Raw genomic sequence first — 21864 nt, 5'->3', positions numbered from 1 at the left:
AACAAAGACAGGGGCAGCATCTGCCAAAGATGTCGTTCTTTACGTTCCTAGGGCCCCCAGGAAGGAACAGCTCATGCTGAGCCCTCCTAAAAGATTTGAACAGAAGAAAGCCACACTGAACGTGCCAAAGATGTATGTACCAAAAGGGACTTACGTAGTGTGAAGACCGATAATTCCACCCAGGCTGGATGAGCCTGTGATCATCAGCCGCGCACCGCAGAAACCCATAAGAGACCCAACTGTTGTCCCTTGGAATTATAATAAAATAGTGGTCACATACAAAAGAAAGGAAGTTGTGGGAGAAGTAAATGAAACAAACCAATCTGGGAAGTATCATAACCTAGAAGAATTAAACAAAGCAAAGCAGAAGCGGTTTCCACTCAAGAAGCCGATTAGCGCTGAAGAAGCGGAGGAATCTTTCTGGAAGATGAAAACCTCGGAGTATGCTATGATTGATCAACTTAGAAAGACTCCCTCCTAGGTTTCACTTTTGTCCTTGCTGATAAGCTCAAATGCACATCAAAAAGTGCTTCTAAAGACATTGAATGAGGCGTATGTTCCAATTGAGACCATGGTTGAACAGTTGGAAAGAATGGCAAAACAGTTTTTCGAGGTCAACTGAATCTCCTTCAGTCGAAATGACTTGCCTCTAGAAGGAGCCGCCCACTACAAAGCCCTTCACTTGACTATCAAGTGTGAAGGATATTATGTGAAAAGGGTTATGTTAGACGGAGGATCTGGAGTTGAAATTTGCCCTCTATCAACATTACAAAGGATGGAAATTGGGACTGAAAGGATTAGACGCAACAATGTTTGCGTACGTGCTTTCAACGGTGTCAAACGGGATACTATAGGGGAGATTGACTTGGTCCTAACTATTGGCCCCGTAGATTTTGAAGTAATATTTCAAGTTCTTGACATGGACGTTTCCTATAACTTTCTCTTAGGAAGACCATGGATCCATGCCGCGGGAGCCATGCCCTCTACTCTCCACCAAATGGTCAAGTTCGAACATGAAAACCAAGAAATAGTTGTCCACGGAAAAGATGAACAGTCAATCTACAGGGACCCGTCTGTCCCATGCTTGGAGGCTAGAGAGGGTAGTGAACACATCGTCTACCAAGCCTTTGAAATCGTGGTCGCCGACCAGTGCGAGGAAGGAACCCCATGTCCTCAACCCTACTTGTCAAACGCATCAATCATGGTTTCCAGCGAAATGATCAAACATGGGTACAATCCCGGGAAAGGGCTCGGGGTATCCTTACAAGGCATTACAGAACCTGTCACTTTGACTGTCAGCGAGAAGCTCTTTGGCATAGGCTTTCAAGCTACCGAGGCCGACGTAAAATGGGCCAATGAACGTAAGAACAATGGGTGGGCCCTGCCTCAGCCAGTCCCGCACCTCGCCAAGTCGTTTGTTAAGCCAAGGTATATAGAAGAAGAAGAGGCCTTCACGGCCGAAGAAATTGAAGACATCTGTGGGGCAATGAGACAAATGCTGTACGAGGTTCACATGGTCCAACCGGACGAAGGCTCAAGCACTGCTGAGGTGCAATATATGGGGTCAAATGCTAAACTTCAAAATTTGAAGGCTACTCCATACCCAGTCAGGCGGGAATCCCGGTAGTTCAGTCTTGCCATCTTTTCTGCATTCCGAGTTATTTCAGGGTGTAACTCGAATGTTTTTAGTTTGTTGTCTTTTAAAATCCGATGTAAGCCCTCCTATCTTCAAATTCAATGAAATGAAATCAATATTTCATCGTCTATATCTCTTTCTATTATTCTTTCTGATTCTGTAATTTTTCTTATCTTTCTATTTTCAGTTCTAATAATGCGGACTTAAATAACATGACATGCTTGCGGAAATTATGCCCAGATCCTAACACGCTGTCTAACTATGAAATAATGAATCAAGAACCAGAATACGATGAAGATGAGGCTTTTAGGGAAATAAATCGAGAACTCGAACAATTTGAGAATAAACCTAAGCCAAACTTAAATGAAACCAAGCCAGTCAATTTGGGTAGTCCAGAAGAGATCCGGGAAACCATGATAAGCATTCACGCCAATGAAAGCACTAGTGATGCATTGATCCAACTTTTGTTCGAATTCAAAGACATGTTTGCATGGTCCTATGATGATATGCCGGGACTGAGTGTTGATTTGGTAGTACATAAATTGCCAACTTATCCTGGTTGCCCACCTTTCCAACAAAAGCAGAGAAAGTTTAAGACGGACATCAGTGATAAGATCACGGAAGAAGTCACCAAATAGTTAAAAGTTGGTGTGATCCGAGTGGTCCGATACACCACATGGTTGGCTAATGTGGTCCCAGTACCCAAGAAGGACGGGAAAACCCGAGTGTGTGTTGATTATCGGGATTTGAACAAAGCAAGCCCAAAGGACAACTTTCCATTACCGAACATCCACATTCTTGTCGACAATTGTGCCAAACATGAGATACAATCTTTCGTGGATTGTTACGCTGGGTACCACCAGGTTCTAATGGATGAAGAAGATGCAAAAAAGATAGCCTTCACCACACCCTGGGGCACCTACTGTTATCGGGTCATGCCGTTTGGTTTAAAGAACGCCGGGGCAGCTTATATGAGAGTTATGACTGCCATCTTCCATGACATAATGCACCAGGAAATTGAGGTGTATGTGGATGATGTAATTATTAAATCCACAACGCAGGACGACCATGTGCGGGATCTGAGAAAGTTCTTCGAGCGGCTGCGTAAGTATGACTTAAAGTTAAATCCAGCTAAGTGTGCATTCGGAGTTCCTTCTGGGAAACTTCTGGGGTTTATAGTCAGTCGGAGGGGCATCGAGTTAGATCTAACAAAGATAAAGTCTATTCGGGATTTACCACCTCCGAGAACCAAGAAAGAGGTCATGAGTCTGTTGGGAAGATTGAATTACATCAGCAGGTTCATTGCTCAGCTGACTACCACATGTGAGCCCATATTTAAGCTGTTAAAGAAAGACGCGGCGATTAAATGGACGGATGAGTGTCAAAAGGCTTTTGATAAAATCAAAAAATATCTGTCAAATCTGCCGGTGTTGGTTCCGCCTGAGCCTGGAAGACATTTGTTCTTGTACTTGACAGCCTTGGAGAATTTTTTTGGTTGTGTTATCGGGCAACATGATGTGACCGGGAAGAAAGAACAAGCCATATACTACTTGAGCAAGAAATTTACTGGTTACGAAGCCAAGTACTGCGCCCTAACTTGGGTCGCACAGAAGCTTAGGATTACTTGTTGGCCTATACCACATATCTCATAACCAGACTGGACCCCTTGAAGTACATATTCGAAAAACCGATGCCCACCGGAAGGCTAGCAAAATGGCAAATCCTGCTCACTGAGTTCGACATTGTTTATGTCACCCGCACGGCCATGAAAGCCCAAGCCTTGGCCGATCATTTAGCTGAGAACCCAGTGGATGATGCATACCAGCCTTTGAGTACTTACTTCCCGGACGAGGAAGTGAATTCAGTTGAAGTAATTCCAGAAGGCACCAATGCTTGGAAAATGTTCTTTGATGGAGCTGTAAATGCAAAAGGTGTCGGGATTGGGGCAATTTTGATTTCGCCCAATAGTCAGCACTATCCAGCCACAGCCCGGTTCCGGTTCCTCTGTACAAACAACACCGCTGAGTATGAAGCCTGCATTATGGGCATGAATATGACAGTTGACATGGATGTGGAAGAATTGCTAATCATGGGAGATTCTGACTTGATTATTCGGCAAGCTCAAGGTGAATGCGAAATTCGGGACATCAAGCTTATCCCATACAGGCAACATGTGGAAGATCTGAGTAAACGGTTCAAGTCTGTTGAATTCAGGTACATCCCTCGATTCCACAATGAGTTAGTTGATGCGCTAGCTACCTTGGCGGCAATGTTGCCATATCCGGGTAATGTCCATATTGACCCACTAGAGATCCAAATTCGAGAAAGACAAGGTTATTGCAATACAGTTGAAATAGAACCAGATATTCAGCCATGGTATCATGATATCAAAAGATTTTTGAAAACAAAGGAATACCCTGAGCAAGCCAATGGAGACCAAAAGAGAACCATTAAAAGACTAGCCAGCAGTGTCTTCTTGAGCGGAGAGGTCTTGTACAAAAGAACTCCAGATTTGAATCTTTTAAGGTGCGTAGATGCTCAAGAGGCTGGAAAGATCATGAACGAAGTGCATTCGGGAGTATGTGGACCCCACATGAACGGATATGTTCTTGCAAAGAAAATCCTTCGGGCGGGTTATTATTGGATGACCATGGAAAAGGATTGCTTCAGTTTTGTCTGCAAGTGCCATCAGTGTCAGATACACGGTGACCTGATTAATGCACCGCCTTTAGAGTTGCATCCTATGTCAGCACCATGGCCGTTCGTTGCCTGGGGTATGGATGTCATTGGGCCGATCGAGCCAAAAGCATCAAATGGGCACAGATTCATCCTGGTTGCCATTGATTATTTCACAAAATGGTTTGAAGCAGTCACTTTCAAAGCCGTTACCAAGAAAGCGGTGGTGGACTTCATGCATTCCAACATCATTTGTCGTTTTGGTATTCCTAAAACTATCATTACAGACAATGCTGCAAATCTGAATGGCCATTTGATGAGGGAGGTATGCGAACAATTCAGGATAACGCATCGTAACTCTACCCCTTATCGGCCCAAAGCTAATGGCGCTGTTGAAGCTGCAAACAAGAATATCAAGAAGATCCTCAGGAAAATGATTCAAAGTTCTAGACAATGGCATGAGAAGTTGCCTTTTGCATTATTGGGATACCGCACAACCGTGCGCACATCAGTTGGGGCAACACCCTATTTATTGGTTTATGGCACTGAAGCTGTAATACCCGCTGAATTTGAAATTCCCTCTCTTCGAATCATTGTTGAAGCTGAGATCGAGGATGATGAATGGGTCAAGACCCGTTTAGAATAATTAACCATGATTGATGAAAAACGGATGGCCGCAGTTTGCCACGGACAGTTGTATCAACAAAGAATGGCCCGTGCTTACAACAAGAAAGTGCAGCCTAGAAACTTTGAAGTGGGGCAACTCGTTCTGAGATGTATTCTCCCACATCATGAGGAAGCAAAAGGAAAATTTGCTCCAAATTGGAAAGGCCCGTACATTGTAAGAAAACTGTTGCCGAAAGGAGCACTGTATTTGGGAGACATCGAGGAAATGATCCTGAAACAGCTGTTAATGCTGATGCGGTCAAAAGGTATTATGTTTGACCCTTTTACGCGATTTTAATACTCCCCAATTGGGATGACGAAGGCTTTCATTTCTCGCTACCCAAATACTATCAATCCTTTGCAAACCTTTTGAGCCGGTTACTCTTCTTTGATTACCCTCTTTGGAAACAAGAAGTTCTTATGAAAAAAATAATGTTGAAAAAATGATGAAAAATGAAGCAAAACAAAACAAAAGAAAAACAAAAACAAAAGTCTTCTTTGAACTACGTTCGACTTGATTCCGAAAGAATACGTAGGCAGTCTCTCTCTGGGGTTTATTCACACCAAAACAAAAATCCACATTTCCCCAAAGTCAAAACTGGGGCAGAAGTTACAATGATTTGGCAATAGTTTTCGCCTGAAAGGTTCCAAAGTTGTAATTCAATTCAAATTCTTTTTACCCAAATCCTGTTCAAGTCCTTCAGATCAATCGGTAAAGATGTTCAAATTGGAAGATATGGTTACTTGGATCTGATACAATCAAATGAGAGAAATAAAATGAGAGAGTCTTATTGGTGAAAACCCACACGGGCACCATAAGGCGATGGTAAGCAAAGAAATTGAAAATGAGAGAGGCTTGTTAGTGAAAACTCGCAAAGAGCACTATAAGGCGACGGTGAGAAGAGAAATGAGAGAGGTCAGCTGGTGAAAACCCGCAAAGGGCGCCACTGATCGAAAAGGGGATCCTCACAGCCATCGGCATCGACAGAGTCCTGGCAAGGTTTATAAGTTTGGAGGCATGAGTTACGCTGAATTTATGAGAGTAGGACGGTTTACACAGATCGTGCATCCAGTCCAAGAGGCATGTCATGTTCATTAAAGTCCGCATGCACTCTAGATAAGTCCTTCTTTTCTTTCCCTGAAAGGGATACCTCTCGTCTAAGTTCATTTGTCCATTTCATTATTTGTTTTCTTTGAATCCCTTTCGGTCTAATTCTGTTCTGAAACTAAGATAAAGAAAAGTTGGCAAGATTGATTTACAGGGTTTTGTATGACAAAAGCCAATATTCAAGAAAGCACCCAGCCTCAGCAGGTGCATCGAGTCGACTTCGACTGGCCATGATGGCCGATGCTTTGGAGTCGAAAACTCCTGAAAAGAAAGGAAATCAAAGTCAAATGCCCACAAAGGCAAAATAAAGTTGAAAGGTTAAGTCCCACATATTGTTAAAGTTTGGAAAAGTCAGGATCCTTAGGTTTAAGAATGAAACCAATCCCCAGAGAGCAAGCAAGCAATGGAGATCTTTATCGAAAGAGCTGGGCCGAGATCAAGTGACTGAAACGCTCAAGCCCACAAAAAACCAACCACTGTTTCAAACTGACAAATTATTCTTTGTTTGAAAATTAAGAAAAATAGGTGTAATTCAAAGCAACCTTGCAAGAAGCAGGTGCAACGAAAGAAAACCACGCAGAGACTAAAATGGTTCTGCAGCAATAGTCAACTCAAGAGGGAAGTCCCCTCCAAATTGTTTACTCACTCTCTTAAAAAAATTGATGAAAACTGAAATGCAAAGAAAGAAAAGAAGAAAAGTTCAAAGCCATGGTAGTATAGGGTCACCAATCCCTAACTGCATCTTTTCCAACATAGGGTCCCACTCCCTAGTTGATGCCAGCATAACCTAATGACTTTTCCAACATAGGGTCCCACTCTCTAGTTGATGCCAGCATAACCTGATGACTTTTCCAACATAGGGTCCCACTCCCTTGTTGATGCCAGCATAACCTGATGACTTTTCCAACATAGGGTCCCACTCCCTAGTTGATGCCAGCATAACCTGGTGACTTTTCCAACATAGGGTCCCACTCCCTAGTTGATGTCAGCATAACCTGACGATTTTCCAACATAGGGTTTTCAATCCGTAGTTGATTTTACTTTTTAGACATAGGGTCTCCACTCCCTAATTTCCTTTTCCCAAGGATACATGATAACTATGGATTTTAGCCTATCTTATGCTCTCTTTTGCTTAGGTTTTGGATCGAAAATGTGTAAAAGTATTCCCGAAAACTAACTTAATGTGCTTGTCTGCAGGGTTTGGTCAAAATGAGGCAAGAAAGCCAAAATCAACTCATGAAGGAGCTAAAATTGCACAAGTTCAAAGCTGAGATAAAAGCGCTGACCGCGAAGGAAAAGAGCGGCCGCGAAAGATCCACTGCTGAAGTGGCCACAATTACGCGGTCCACAAAATTAAGGTTCAGAGAAGGTGTTTTGGGTGCAACAGAGACCACTGACCGCGATGAAAAAGTGCGGCCGCAGAATACCTGACGCGGCCGCGGTGGTATTTCCGCTGAGAGCGGCGATCAAGGTTCAGAGACCCTGCAAAGTGAGCCTAATTGAGGAGCGCGGTCCGCATCCAAATTGCGCGATTGCAGTTGAGGCTAACGCTGAGGCGGTATCTTTTTATGATGTCCACGAAATCAAGTCCAAACCAAGCATAAAACTGAAGAAACGCGGTCCGCGCTTGTTTTGCGCGGCCGTGGAAGTCCTTACGCTGAGGCGCCCATTATTTCGCTGACAGCGGAACCTCCGTAGGGGTATTTTTGTCAAGTAATTTTAGCTGTGTATAAATAGTTCTTTTTCACATTTTTAGGTCATCTTTTGTCTGAGGAGCTCGTGAACACCCGTATTTTACTAAGAGTAATTTTAGAGCAGCTTTAGCTATTAATCTTGGATTTTATTCTTGTAATTAACTTTTATGGCTTATATTTCATCTCCATCTTTGATTCTACCTTGATTATGAGTAGCTAAACCCATTAGCTAGGGTTGTGACCCAACCCTAGTGTGGGTATTTAATGGGTCTTCAAATTTAGGGCTTAATTGTTTATGGATTAATGATATTTAGCTTGATTCATGCTTTAATTGTTGAATTGGTGGTTGCAAACACTGATTCGTGCCTTTATGACTTAGACTCTTCTTGAGAAAGAGAGACTAAGTCTAGGAAATTCAGGCTAACAAGGAATTGGGGTGCATTCAAGAGATTGATAGCCCCAATTAAAGGGTTAAACCTAGAGATAGTAATACCCGACTTGAGCCAATTTTGCTTGCATTGTTTGAACACCCAATTGGGCTTGAGAAAGCCAATTAGGGCAAAGTCACTCAAACTACCGAGAGGCATAGAGTAAGTAACTATGTGTAAAGGTTATATCATGATCCCTAATATAACAAGTTTGTCCTAAATTCTAGACTTTATTAGATACTCGCCTAGGTGTAAGTCACTTCCCTAGTGCTTTTTATCAGTTGAGAAAAATCCTACAAAATATTTTACTTAGATTACTTTCAGCAATCAGTAGCATTAAAAGTAGAATAGAAACAAATCCAAACATGGTTAGAAGTGTAATTAAGAGCAACACGCATAGCTAGATTGGATAGAAACCCAACTCCCAACCAATATTAGCTCCCTGTGGATATCGATCCCAACCTTTCGGGTAAAAGCTGCATCGACCACTCTTTGCCATTTTATAGTGGTATAGGGTTGGACCCGATCACTTTTTGGCGCCGTTGCCGAGGACCTAAACGGTTTTGGCTATCTATCTGACTAGTTGTGTGTCTTGTTTTTCATTCCTTCTATTTTACTAACTTGTGTGAGTTAATTGATTCAGGTACAACATGGCAAATATGATCCTATTGGAAATGTTCTCCCGGGGGAGGAGGTAGATGATAATGTTGAAGATGAGGTGCCTCTAGTACCTCAAGCTCAAAGAAGACGCCGCCAGGCCAATGAGAACATTCCAGACCCTCCCCAGTTCCTCCGTGAGTAGCTCCTCGGGTGCTTCCAAATGAAGCTTACGCAAGTGCAATTGTCCCACCCCGAATCCGGGCGGGCAATTTCTAGATTACAAATGTTATGTTGACCTTATTGGAGCAAAGAGGGTATTTCACAGGCGCTCCCCATCAGAATGCATATAAACATCTAAAGGGTTTTGTGGATACTTGCTGGGGAAACAAACAGACAAATGTGTCGGAGGATGCATTGAGATTGAGATTGTTCCCTTTTTCACTTACAGGGAAAGCTTTGGATTGGCTCGAAAGACTTCCCAACCATTCCATCACTACGTGGGATGAGTTGGCCGACAAGTTTATAGCCAAGTTTTTCTCGCCGGGGCATATGACGACATTGAGAGATGAGATCCTGGCCTTCAAACAGGAACCTAATGAACCACTTCATAAGATCTGGGAAAGGTATCGGATGACGGTGAAAGAATATCCGAACAATGACATAACCGAAGCAATGATCCAGCAAACATTCTACCGTGGTATCAACACCACCAATCAGTGTGTAGTGAACCAGCCAGCAGGGGGAAACTTTATGAACACACCTTATGCTGAGGCGTGTGAGATACTGGATGAGATGGCAGATACTTTCTCGGCGTGGCAAAGTCGAGCTAATGTGCCACAAGGTGATCCCAAATGTCATTCACCTGCACAAGGAGCTCCATGACCACGGCCAAGCAATAACAGAGTTGACTACAACAATGAACCAGTTGGCCAAAGCTCAATTGCAGCAAGTTCAAGCGCCAAGACAAGTGGATGCCATAGAAGGGGTAAATATGATGGTCAATAAGAGACAACAAAGAGGTCAACAAAGTCAAGGAAATCCGGATCAATATGAGCAGGGTAATAGTGGTTTCAACCAAGATGATAGGTATGATGATCAAAGTGAAGAAGTTCAGTATGTGAACAACTACCAAGGAGAACGGGGCAATGCTCCGAATCAACAACAACAGTGAAGATCCCAAGGAAATTGGGGGAATCAAAACCAACAAGGAAATTGGAACAGTGGTAACAACAAAAACCAAAACAACTGGGGGAACAACAATCAGAATTAGGGCAACCAGGGTAACAGGGGAGGAAACAACAACCAAGGGGGTTGGAATAACGGTAATCAAGGGAATTGGGGGCAGCGCTTTCAAAGGCCTCCGATGTATCAACAACCAAACAACCCCGCCTCCATTTCCGTCTCAAGGTCCTAGCTCATCGAACAATGAGATGGGAAGGATTAAGTTGATGTTTGAGCAAATGATGAAGAAGAACACCGACTCTGATGCCCAGTTGGCATCCCATAATACTTCTATCCGAAACTTGGAGGTTCAACTTGGCCAGATTTCGCAATCTTTGAACACTCGCCCTAAGGGGCGCTACCTAGTGACATGGTAGTAAACCCGAAGGGTGGGAACAATACCGACCATGCAATGGCGGTGACCACAAGGAGCGGTAGAGGTGGTAAAGTAAGTGCCTCCAAGAAAAAGAAGTTGTGAGTGATGAGGTTGAAGTGCAAAATGATGATGTTCCAATAGTTGTTGAGCAAGTGAGTGAAGAGAATTTGAATGCTGTAGTGAGAAGTGATATTCATGACAATGAGGTGGAGACTCAAAATGATGTGAACCCGTCTAGGGAAGACGTGATAGACATACCGAAAACGGTCGTGCCCAAGGCTAAGGCTCCTTTGCCAAGGACTCCTCCACCTTACCCTCAAAGACTTGCGAAGCAAAAGATTGAAAACCAATTCAAGAAGTTTATTGAGATGATGAAAAACTTGTCGATCAATGTGCCCTTAGTGGAAGCTCTTAAGCAAATGCCGGGATATGCCAAGTTTATGAAAGACTTGGTGACTAAAAAGAGATCTATGGATTGTGAGACCATCAAAATGACTCACCAAGTGAGTGCAATAGTGCACTCGATGGCTCCAAAGCTTGAAGATCCCGGAGCATTCACCATTCCATGTACCATTGGGAGTGCGGATTTTGCAAAGGCCTTGTATGATTTGGGAGCAAGTATAAATTTGATGCCTTACTCTGTATTCAAAACTTTGGGTATTGGTCAACCGAGAACTACTTCAATGAGATTGCAAATAGCGGATCGAACAATGAAGAGGCCGCTTGGTATTATTGACAATGTTCTTGTCCGGGTTGACAAGTTTATTTTGCCTGCGGATTTTGTGATTCTAGACTGCGAAGTCAACTATGAGGTGCCTATAATATTGGGAAGGCCTTTCCTAGCAACAGGGAAGGCACTGGTTGATGTGGAAGCAGGAGAGCTTACCTTCCGGGTAGGTGACGAAAAAGTTGTCTTCCACGTTTTCAAATCGATGAGGCAACTGAATAGTACTGAAGTTTGCTCTTTTGTGGATCTTGTGACGGAGGTGATAGTTGATGACACTAGTGCCATGATCAATGTGGAGGATCCTTTGGAAGCTGTATTGCTGAACCATGATATGACTGAGGATGGAGGCTTGGTAGAGTATGTCAATGCCTTACAAGGAATGGGTTCTTACATATATGAACCCCGAAAACTTTCCTTGGATCTGGAGAACTGAAAGACTCCACCAACAAAGCCCTCAATCGAGGAACCTCCCGTATTGGAGTTAAAGCGTTTGCCTTCACACCTCAGGTATGAATTCTTGGGCCCTAGTTCAACTTTACCTATTATTCTTTCTTCTTGCTTAACTAACGTGCAGGTAGATGCCACCCTTGAGGTGCTCCAAAGAAGGAAGAAGGCAATTGGATGGACTCTAGCTGATATTCGGGGAATAAGCCCCGCCTTTTGCATGCACAAGATTATACTTGAGGATGATGCCAATCCCTCCGTGGAACATCAAAGGAGGTTGAACGAGGCTATGCAAGAGGTCGTCAAGAAGGAAGTGATCAAGTGGCTAGATGCAGGGGTCGTGTACCCCATCTCGGATAGTTCTTGGACTTCACCGGTACAATGTGTGCCGAAGAAGGGTGGTATGACTGTGGTCACAAATGAGCAAAATGAGTTGATCCTCACTAGGACTGTCACCGGATGGAGGGTATGCATGGACTACCGGAAGCTGAATAAAATGACCCGCAAAGATCATCTTCCATTGCCCTTTCTTGACCAAATATTGTACAAACTTGCCGGGCGTGCCTACTACTGCTTTTTGGATGGATACTCAGGTTACAACCAGATTTTGATTGCTTTGGAGGACCAAGAGAAAACCACCTTCACGTGCCCGTATGGGACCTTTGCATTTTCACGGATGCCATTTGGTTTGTGTAATGCACCGGCTACCTTCCAGCGGTGTATGATGGCTATCTTTACGGACATGGTGGAGGGTTTCTTGGAAGTGTTCATGGATGATTTTAGTGTTGCGGTTGACTCTTTTGAAGAATGCTTGAAGAATCTTGACAAGGTGCTAGCCCGATGTGAAGAGACAAATCTTGTGCTTAACTGGGAAAAATGCCACTTTATGGTCGAGGAGGGCATTGTCCTAGGCCATAAGATCTCAAAGAACGATATTGAGGTGGACAAGGTGAAGATTGAAGTGATTTTAAAACTTCCTCCTCCTACTTCCGTCAAGGGGGTTAGGAGCTTTCTTGGGCATGCGGGGTTCTACCGAAGGTTCATCAAGGACTTTTCAAAGATAGTGAATCCCTTGTGCAAATTGTTGGAAAAGTATGCGAGGTTTGTGTTTAATGAAGACTGCATGAAAGCTTTTGAAATTCTCAAGTACAAACTGACAACCACTCCTATTATTACCGCACCCAATTGGAGCTTACCCTTTGAGCTTATGTGCGACGCAAGTGATGTTGCAGTAGGAGCGGTCTTGGGGCAAAGGGTGAACAAGATGTTTCACCCGGTGTATTATGCAAGCAAAACTATGAACGATGCCCGGGTTAATTACACGGTGACAGAAAAAGAGTTGCTAGCCATAGTGTTTGCCATGGAAAAGTTTAGGCCTTATCTCATGGGTGCCAAAGTGATTATTCATACTGATCACGCGGCACTCCATTACTTGATGACAAAGAAGGATTCTAAGGCTCGGTTGATGAGATGGGTTCTATTGCTTCAAGAGTTTGACCTTGAAATTGTTGATCGAAAAGGGTATGAAAACCAAGTGGCGGACCACTTGTCCCGCTTGGAGAGGAGGGGAGGCCCCATGATGGTCTCGAAATTAATGATTCATTCCTGGATGAACAACTCCTCTCCGTATCTTTGAATAATATGCCTTGGTTTGCCGATGTTGCTAATTTTCTTGTGACCATCATTGTCCCGTGTGAGCTCTCTTCTAACCAAAGGAAAAAGCTTAAACGGGATAGCTTGGATTACTACTGGGATGAGCCTTATCTGTTCAAGATTTGTAATGATGGTGTGATCCCGGAGATGTGTTCCGGAAGAAGAGCAAATGAGTATTCTTGATGCTTGCCATTCCTCGCCCTACGGTGGTCATCATGGTGGGGCGAGAACTGCTTCAAAGGTGCTCAGCTGCGGTTTTTATTGGCCTACAATGTATAAAGATTCTAGTGAGCTTGTGAAGAGATGTGATGAGTGTCAGAGAGCTGGTGGAATTTCCAAGAAGAATGAAATGCCTCTCACCACTATTCTTGAGGTTGACATATTTGACGTGTGGGGAATTGACTTCATGGGACCTTTTGTGAGTTCATGTGGTAACACGTACATTCTGGTTGCTGTTTATTATGTTTCCAAGTGGGTTGAAGCGGTGGCTTTGCCTAACAATGAGGCACGGAGTGTAGTGGCTTTCTTAAAGAAAAATATTTTTACAAGGTTTGGCACTCCTAGGGCGATCATCAGTGATAGGGGTTCTCATTTCTACAACATGGCATTTGACACTTTGATTGCAAAGTATGGTGTCAATCACAAGGTATCAACCCCTTATCATCCTTAGGCTAGTGGACAAGTTAAGGTCTCCAACAGGGAGATAAAGAGCATATTGTCAAAAACTGTCAATGCAAATAGGACTGACTGGTCAAAGAAACATGATGATGCTTTGTGGGCTTACAGGACTGCGTACAAGACTCCAATTGGTATGTATCCGTACCGGTTAGTATTTAGGAAAGCGTGCCATCTTCCGGTTGAGTTAGAACATAAGGCCATGCGGGCGCTGAAGAAGTTAAATCTTGAGTGGGATGTTGCAGCAAATCTCCAGGTAGAGCAACTCAATGAACTTGATGAGTTTAGGTTTCATGCCTATTCCAGCTCGTCCTTGTATAAGGACAAGATGAAGTACTTACATGACAAATATGCCCGGAGCAAGGAATTCAAGGAGGGTGATTTGGTTCTTCTATTAAACTCTCGGTTACGGCTGTTTCCGGGAAAGCTCAAGTCAAAATGGAGCGGCCCGAGTGAAGCACTATCTTGGCAAGTTTGATGACAGCCACGTGGTGGCAATGATACATCTCAAGTGATTGATGGTAACCTGCGTCGTGCAGTGACGTTAAATCAGGCGCTTCTTGGGAGGCAACCCATGTGTTTTTCTTTCTTTGTGATTTTCTTCTTAGTGTAGGCTTTGTTTTGGACTAACTGGTTGTGAAGTTTGTGTAGGAATTGTTGTGCAGTGCAGGACTGTTGCTGAAAAAATTGTCTTAAGTGTGAGAATTGCGCTAACCGCGCTAAGAATTTCGCGGTCAGCGGTTTCTTTTCGCGGGGGTGTAAGTGGTCCGCAGATGCGGACTTGAAAAAGTACAGAATAGCAACTCTCTGAAGTTGTATTTGCGTCCGCGGTGGAAGTTCCGTGGTCCGCGTCTCGCTTTTGCGGCCGCGCTCATTTTTCCGCTCTCAACGCTTCCCTCTTGGTAACAGCCCTTCAAAAAGGTAAAAGCGCGGACCGCGGTGGAATTCCGCCGCCGCGCCAGGTAAGGTTTGTGAGTCCCTGTACATTTTAGTATAAATAGAAGGTCATTAGCCCTTTTACCCTTTTCGAACCCTAGACTCCCACTGGATCTAAAAGCACTGTTCATCCTCATATTGTGGTCTTTCAATCTCAATCACTCAAAAGTCAGTCTTTTACTACACATCTCACAACTGGTATGCTCGAATAATTGTGTTAATTTTATCCCTTTCTTTTCTTACATCTCTATTTTACCGTTTCATTATAGGTAGGGTTAATTAGTTGATGCTAAATTAGTTAGGATTAATTAGTTGTTGATTAGTTGATGCCTAGTAGGGGTTAGTGGTGTTCATGATACCTGTTAATGACTAAAAAAGTGAAAACCCTTCAGTGCTCGTTCTTTTTGAATTCTGCGGCCGCGGCCGTGATTCCACGGTCAGTGTTCATACAAAGTCTTGAGTCAAAAATGGTTTGTTTTCCGCGGTCAGCGATGGAAATTCCACGGTCAGCAGCCTATTTTACGTGGCCGCGATTCTTTTTACTCGGACCGCGGATTTTAAGTTCAGAGTCTTGCTTAGTTGGGTCCGCGGTCGCGTTAGTTTTTCCGCGGATAGCGTTGCAACTTTTGCGGCCGCGCCCAAAATTTCGTTCTCAGCGATAGTCCAACTTAAGAGATTGGGTAGTCTGAATCCCATTCTTTCACGGCCGCGTCCAAAATTCCACTCTCAGCGGTAGCTAGTCCGCGGCCGCGTCCTTTTTTCCGCAGTCAGCGGACCTCTGCTTTTGGAACACCGTCAAATTTTCATCTGCCTTCCTTTAATGATTCTTTTAACAACAATACTAATGAGCTTTCACTGATTGTGTATGCAGACAAAGGTCAATTCTAGAGGCGGGAGCGATAAACAAAAAGGGAATGCAGAGTCCTCCCGAGGAAGGGGACGAGGAAGGATCAAGTTACCCCTAGCAGTACAAAAATCCATTGGGAAGATGCGAAAGGCCATTAAAGCTGCGGATAGAGCAGCGGACCACTCGGACACAAGTGAGTACGTCCCTTCCCGAGAAGTTTCGGAAGGTGATTCTGTACCTACTTATGTCCCATATTTTCCGGAGAGGTACCGATTGGTGGATGTACCCACCTCCTCTACTGAGTCGTTTGATAACTCAGAGGGAGGTAGTGAGGCGTCAGGATCATCTTCCCTACCTGCTGCAACTCCGGCCTCACCAGCTGCTATTGATGTTGATGCTGAGATACCGGATGACGAGAGAGGGGGTGACACCCAGGCAGGGGGGTTGAACAGAACAAGGAACCCCTGGTATGGCAAGAACGACTCGTTAGTGAGAAAGCCTATCACAAATTCCGAAAATGGTGGCCGCAGAGGTCTCTCACCCTTGAGAGGCAATTCATAGAAAGGGATCTTCTACCCCACAACCCTAATGTGAAGAGGCAATTTGATGACAGAGTGGGGTAGAAATTCTATACAAGCAAGCTGCCGGAGGCCAATGAATATTTAGTCAAAGAGTTCTATGCCAACGTAGCCCACATAAAAAAGGGCACCTATGTGACCAAGGTGCGGAACCTGAAGATTAGATTTGATGGCAAGACGCTGAATGACTATGCTGGGTTCAATGACGAGGATGAGTCCTTGTATCTGGAGAAGGTGGGTATGGATGAGTTAGCCCGCCCTTGGCTTGCATCGGTGATTGCTATTCCCGGGACTACTCCAGCTTGGCTGACACCTAGGGCCCCGATCTACAGGAACACTCTGAGCTTCGAAGCAAAGGGGTGGTCTACTTTTGTGTGCAGCCGATTATACCATACTACACATGACAGTGATATGCCGCTTTCCCGGACTCTTATTATGGGTGCTATAATGGCGGGGTACCCGATCAATGTCGGGAATATTATGGCCAAGGTGATTACCAGAGTGGTTGGCAAGAATGAGAGCACATATCCTTTCCCAAACTTCCTCACTATGTACCTGGAGGATCAGGAAGTAGAAGGAAGGGATTTTGACACCAAAGTGAAACCAAAGAGGCCATTTTCATGGTATAGCCTTCAGGGTCCGGACAACCCCAAGTCCAAGGGCAAAGCCACCACTTCCACTGGCCAGTCTGAAGAGCCAGCGGTGGCCACTGGTTTTGAGCCTTCCACTGCCTTGCCACATCCTTCCTCCGGACCATCTTCCTCTATTCCTACTTCAGTGCCTTCTTCATCAGCATACCTCTCACTGCACTGAAGGTTAATCAGACTATTTTCAGCATCAACAACTGGATGCAGACAGCTACCTCTAAGCTGTCTGTCATATCCAGCACAGTGGCAACTCAGTCAGTTCCAGCTTAGCCTCAGGTGCCCGCTTCAGTGGAGGAATCTCTAAAGGAGCTTCTGGACAACCAGAAGAAGCTCCTGGATAACCAGAAGCTTATCATGGATGCTTTGGAGGCACAAGGAAAAGCAATCAAGGACCTGGGCAAACAAACGAAGAAGCAAAAGAAGACTCGGGCCTCAAAGGAGTCAGTAAAGCTGCTGAGCAAGGAGGTCGAGAAAATTAGATCAGCTGGAGACATTCCATTGGACTTACTCTTGGAGGAGCCAGTCCCAGCAACTCAAGCAGCACAGGCACTAGAGCAGGAAGGTGACGGAGAGCCCATGAGGAGAGGGGTTATCCCCCAGACTGAGGATCTGGAGATTGAGCTGGAGGACCCCGAGGGAGGTGACTCAGGCCAGCCACAGGACCCAGCCGGTGACCCCATGTAGACAGAGGCATCATATGGAGTTCTTCTTTACTCTCTACCCTTCCCTTATTCCATTTTGGCTGATAGCATTGAGGACAATGCTACTTTTTATTTGGGGGGGGGGGGGGTGGCCTATTGTCACGAACCCAGTTCGCCCTCCGTGAACTATCGTGACGGCACCTAGTCGCTGCGACTAGGTAAGCCTAACAAATGCGGAAAAAGAAACAAATTGTGGAAGAAAGTAATTAAAAACCGAGATAACTAGGTTAAACAGTGTTTAAGATGCCGCCTGGCATATAACAATACAAAATCTCAATCTAACACCCCCAAAATCCGGAACCCCATGAATCACAAGCTAAAAGATTACATAATAAGCTCTAACTCTAGAATGTCTACCAACAAGAGAAAATACAGAAAGGGCTATACTAGTACTGAGAATAGAAAGGGACTCTTTGGTCTGCGGATGCGGCAGATATACCTCGGAGTCTCTACAAAACGCCTCACCTCAAGCGTGATAAGTCTGAGTGGGAGTACCTGGATCTGCACATGAAAAATATGCGCAGGAAGGGCATGAGTACACCACAGCGGTACTCAGTAAGTGCCAAGCCTAACCTCGGTCGGATAGTGACGAGGAAGGTCAGGGCCCTACTGAGGTTAAAGGAAATACAAGATATAACAGTGTAGAATAAGGCAGTATACTTAAGTGAAACAGTAAAAAGTAACACAGTATAGAAGAAGAACATCAACATTAATAGAAACAAAGTAATCACGGAAATAAATACTGCTCAACGTAGAGATAACAACCGGGGGATCTCTTAGTATCCCGAGGATCTCTTAATATCCTCAATATGTGTATTGAGGATCTCTCAGTATCCCGAGGATCTCTTAGTATCCTCAATATATATGCTGGGGATCTCTCGGTATCCCAAGGATCTCTTGGTATCCTCAATATACGTGCTGGGGATCTCGTATCCCGCACTACAGTCCAAATCAATGCAGGTGCAGGGGATCTCCCGGAATACGAATCCGTAGTCCCAAAGTAAACAAGCAGGGGGATCTCCCGGGATACCGTCCCGTAGTCCCAAAGTAAACAAGCAGGGGGATCTCCTGGGATACTCTCTCGTAGTCCCAAAGTAAAAACAAGCAAGGGGATCTCCCGGGATACCGTCCCGTAGTCCCAAAGTAAACACACAGTAGCAACACGAAGAATACTCAATTCAATTCTAATTTCATACCAAGGTAAAAACAGGTATTTCTAACCTAGCATGCCACACATAATCCAATTAAGGCAGTTTAAGCAAAAAAGGCAATTAAGACAATTAGACATGCTTCCCTAAGCTAATAGCAGGCTTAAATTACACACGGTAGGAACAGGAAAAAGGAAATCACATTTATAGCTACTTAAAGAAAACGGAGTTTCAACAATTAGCACAATCACGCACTCGTCACCTCACGTACAAGGAATTTCAATTATCAACAAACCAAATCCTAAGGGGAGTTTCCCCCACACAAGGTTAGACAAGCCACTTACCTCGAACCGGCTCAATATCAACCCGAAACCACGTTCTTGCCACGAGTACTCGACTCCAAATGGCCCAAATCTATGCAATTCAATTGCATAATGTAAACAACACTTCAAGTAATTGATTCTACAAATAAATTCTAAGCTAATATGCGAAATTAGGTAAAATGACCAAAATGCCCTTCGGGCCCACGTCTCGGAATCGGGTAAAATTTACATTTTCAAAATCCTCATACTCTCATGAGTCTAACCATACCAAAATTATCCAAATCCAACGTCAAATTCCCAATCAAAACTCAAAATTTAGGTCTAAGAACCTTATTCAAATTTTTTCCCAATTTTCATCTCAAATCCGAAATTAAACGATAAAACTAACAATAGATTAATGGAATACAACTAGGAAGGGATAAGGAATCACTACCCACTGATTTCCTCTTCAAAAATCTCCCAAAATCACCCTCTCCCGAGCTCCAAATCAATATTCTAACTTTTGAAACTAAACCTTCGAAATTCTGATTTTTCTGCCCAGTAAATCCGCATCTGCGACTCCTTTATCGCACCTGCGGTCTCGCAGGTGCGTTGACCATTTTGCACCTACGGTTTGCTGGAGCCTGGCCAATATCGTTTCTGCGATCACATAGCCGCTTCTGCGGTGCCGCACCTGCGGTCTCACACACGCAGGTGCAGTTATAATAGGAAACACAGCTTCAACTGCCAACTTCAAATGCCTAACTCTCCGTCAACCATCCGAAATCATCCCGAGGCTCCAGGGACCTCAACCAAAAGAACGAACAAGTCATATACCACTATCCAAACTTATAACAATCCTTAAAACACCTAAAACAACATCGAAACATCGAATTAACATCGGATTCAAGCCTAAGAATTCCAAAAACTTTCGAATTACGCTTTCGATCAAAAAGTTTATCAAACCTCGTCCAAATGAACTGAAATTCCACACACGTCACATTCAACACTACGAAGCTACTCCAACTTCCGGAATTCTATTCCGACCCCGATATTAAAATCTGACTGTCGAACCGGAAACTTCAAAAATTCAACTTTCGGTATTTCAAGCCTAAATGAGCTACGGACCTCCAAAACACAATCCGAACAAGCTTCTAAACCTGAAATCACCCAACGGAGTTAACGAAACCAACGGAATTCCATTCCGAGGTCATCTTCACACTGTCCGACTACGGTCCAAATTCTAAAACTTAACTCTCATTTAGGTGACTAAGTGTCCCAAAACTCTTCGAAACTCCAAATAAATCTACCCGGTGACTCACAACCACAGAAAAAAATACGGGGAATGCAGTTAATAGGGGATCGGGGCATTAATTCTTAAAATGACCGGCCGGGTCTTACACCTATTTTGATGATGATTTGGATATTTGGTTTGTAATAACCTTGATACTATTTTTTGTTATTCTCATACTTTTTACTTTTGGTATGTATATTAAGTTACTCTTCCATGTATATATTCATTCCCCTTTTATGTATATTCGTCTCTGATAAGTTGGTATTTTACCAACTTATCTTGTCTTTAAACCTATATTTTTGCTATGTGTGAGTGATAAAATCACGTGTTTAATGCCATTTACTTCTATATTACAGGTTTTTATGTGATTTAGAAGTGATGTTGAAGAAACCAAGTGTAACAAGTCAAAAAGAAGCTAAAAAGAAGAAAATCTGGGAAGGGGCTTCAGTTATCGCCATTGCGACATACTCATGGGAATTGCGAAGAATACAGTCTTGGGTATTGCGAGGAAAGCATGGGAATTGCAAAGGAAGATGATTTAGGCAGTCATCGCAAATGCGAAAAAGACATCACAAATGAGAAGTCAACTAGGGGAGTAAACCTTCGCAAATGCGAAGTCCTCTTCGCAAATGCGAAAGTGTACAGTATATGCATAGTTCGCAATTGCGAACTTATGTTTGCAAATGCAAAAATCGAGCATCAGACCTGGGAAATTCTGGAATTTCACATTTTTTGGCCCCAAACCATTTAACACCCGACTTAGCTCATCTTTGGCATATCCTTTGGTTTTATTTTCAGTCTTAGGGCTAGAAAGTACAAGTTTTGGAAGCTAGGGTTTGCGCACACACTTGGTTTTTGAAGATTTCAAGCTTGTGGTTAAGTATTTCTTACCCATTTATGTTTATTTCTTCATTTTCTTGCTTTGTATTGAATATTTAAGTGTGTAGTATTTATTTCCAACACTTGAATCTTGTTTATGAAAATATTCATATTTAAAGTGTGGATTAAATACCTTGTTGTGCTTATGTATTGAATGATTTTTATCATTTTATGAAGTGAGTTATTGTTTCTTTAATTATTCTTGTTCTTTAATGTTTCCAAAGGGATTAGCTAACCCTAGGACTCGCCTATTTACTCCGAATTATTTTTGAAAAGATTATTTGGGGTTGGGAAAGATTAATTAACAAGAACTTGAGGCTTTAACATTCATTTTATAGATTCTACCTAGGGATAGGATTGAACTACTTGTAACCATATCCGGGTGTGCTTAATCTCTTAATTGTTTTAGGGATAATTCAATTAGGAAGTCTTGTTAGTCTTCGGAAGAAGCTAATATAGAATTATTACCCGTGGCTAATTAACATAAACTCGCTCATATTTGTAAAATCATAAAATACATTGGATCGTTACTTGAGTGTAATTCCCGATGCATCCATACTTGTAGCCATTGATCATTTTACTTGCTTTCTAGGTTAGTTTACATTTCCGCATTTAGGTATAAATATTT

This window comes from Nicotiana attenuata, unplaced genomic scaffold (genome assembly GCF_001879085.1).
Source record: "Nicotiana attenuata strain UT unplaced genomic scaffold, NIATTr2, whole genome shotgun sequence".
In the NCBI taxonomy this organism is placed as follows: domain Eukaryota; kingdom Viridiplantae; phylum Streptophyta; class Magnoliopsida; order Solanales; family Solanaceae; genus Nicotiana; species Nicotiana attenuata.
This window is presented reverse-complemented; position numbering follows the sequence as displayed.